This window comes from Lissotriton helveticus, chromosome 1_1, assembly GCF_964261635.1.
Source record: "Lissotriton helveticus chromosome 1_1, aLisHel1.1, whole genome shotgun sequence".
Taxonomy (NCBI): domain Eukaryota; kingdom Metazoa; phylum Chordata; class Amphibia; order Caudata; family Salamandridae; genus Lissotriton; species Lissotriton helveticus.
The window spans coordinates 2087880015-2087882378 of record NC_136057.1 but is presented as its reverse complement, the minus strand read 5'-3'; positions in this window follow the sequence as shown (position 1 = coordinate 2087882378).

Genomic DNA, 2364 nt, shown 5'->3' with positions numbered 1-2364 from the left:
CTTGTGCGAAGCCACACTTTGCCTAGAAAAAACATCCGACAAGCAGGCTGATAAGACAGTTTCTGCAGTTTACTCACCCTCCTGGGCAGACGTTCCTGCCATCAAAAAAGCTGTTTTGATGGGGAACAACCGCAGAGGGCAGTTGTGCAATGGCTCAAACTGTGCACAATTCAGAAAGGTGAGATCCAAATTAAGGTTCCAATGTGGCATAATAAAAGGTGAAGGAGGAAACTAGTGGGTTAACCTCTTTCAAGAATCTCTGCACCAGAGTTGATTTGAAAAGAGAAGGCTGATCAAGCAGTCAAAGAAAAGAGGGAAGGGTCAAAAGACAGCCCTTCAATGTGCCTGGGGCAGAGTCCTGCTTGGCCAAGGATTTCAGATAAAGGAGCATATACAGGATCAATATACCGGTCTGTACAATATTTACAATTTTTTTCCATCTGCAGGTAAATACCAGTTTTGTGGAGGGACACCTGGCTGCCAAAATAACTTCCGGAGAGAGGTAGAAAGCTGTCAACTGTCGCCGCTCAATCTTCATGCAAGGAGGCAGAGCATGGACAGGTTCGGGTGGAGAACCCTCTCCTGCTGCTGCGACAGAAGATCCGCCCGAAGGGGCAATCTGATCGGAGGATTGATGCTCAAGTCTAGATGCTTGGGTATCAAACTCTCCGTGCCCATTCTGAAGCCACAAGAATAACTTGTGCCTGGTGGCTCCTGATCTTATTGAGCACTATGGACAGGAGTGGTATGGGGAGAAAGGCATACAGGAGGCCCAAGTTCAACTCGAGGTGAAAAGCATCATGAGCTGCCTTGGCAACTCTAACGTGCAAAACTGCTGAGATTGCATGTTCTCTTCGGAGACTAACAGATCTAACCAAGGCTCTCCACACAGCTGAAAGAGACCTTGAGCCTGTCCAAGCCAAGTCCAGAGACGCAGGTCCTCTTGACAAACTCTACGACCACATTCTGCCTTGTTAGTTGCAGTACCACATGGCGGCAGTGTTGTCCGTGAACACCTGTAAGAGCCTTCCCTTTATTGATGGCAAAAATGCTGTCAGGGCCATTTGAATCGCCCAAAGTGCCAATCGATTGATATGGTGCATGGCTTCCGCCAGAGACCAGAATTCTCTGATCTCCTTCTCCCCCAGATGGCCGCCCCATCCCAGATGGGACACATCCATCACTACTGTAAGATCTGGGTGGGGGAGGGAGAGGGATCTGCCCTTGAACCAATTGCAGTCTGTTAGCTATTACTGCAGATCTCTCGCAGTGCCCTCTGAACTCTGAACCAGGTCGGTGAGATTTCTTCAATGCTGTGCCCATTGGAACTTCAGTGCCTACTGCAGAGCCCGCATGTGTCATCGTGCATGAGTCACTAACCGGATGCAGGATGCCATGAGGCCCAACAGCCTCATTCTCACCAAAATCCAGGATAGAGGACGAAATATCAGTATCATAGCCTGAATGTCCTGCACTCTCTGTTCGGGAGGATAGGCCAGAAACTGCACCGAGTTCAGAACCGCTTCAATTAAAGGGAGCGTCTGATAGAGGGTCAGGTGTGACTTCGGCACTTTATTAGTGCACCCCAGCAAATGCAGGAGGTTCACTTTAGTCTGGAGGTGGGAGACAACTGTTGGGGCATGCCCGCCTTCAACAACCAGTCGTCAACATAGGGGGAGACTAGAACTCCTGATCTCCGCAGATGGTCTGCGATCACAGTCTTCTCCTTTGTGGACACCCGAGGGGTGCGGGTCAGGCCGAAAAGGAGAACTGCAAATTGAAAGTGCTTGTGGCCCACCTTAAACGACAGGTAGCGCAGATGGGCAGGCAGGACGGTAATGTGGAAATCGGCGTCCTGCAAGTCCAATGCTACCATTCAGTCTCCTGGGTACAAGGCAGTAAGGACAGGAGCTAGGGTGAGCATCTTGAACGTCTCCTTTTTGAAGACATAGTTGAGGGCTCTGAGGACTAGGATAGGACGAAGGCCTCCGTCCTTCATTCTTTGGGACCAGAAAGTGGCAGGAATAACAAACACAGCCTAGTTCTGCCACAGGAACCTTCTCTATTGCTCCCTTGGCCAAGAGAGTCTTGACTTCCTTGAGGAGTAGGGCAAGGTGATCATCCGTCAGCTGATCGTATAATGGAGGTATGATGGAGGGGTAGTCTCGAAGGGAAGGGAGTAGCCCCTTCGGACTATTTGCAACACCAACCTGTCAAATGTGATGTCCTGCCAGTGGTGGATAGGATGGCATACCCTGCCACAAACTGGCTGTAAATTATCCTGGAGGATCGGACTAGGAAGATTTTGCAGTGGAGGAGGCGGTTGTGGCCAGGCTCGACTTCTGGCCTCCTGACCCACGGGGT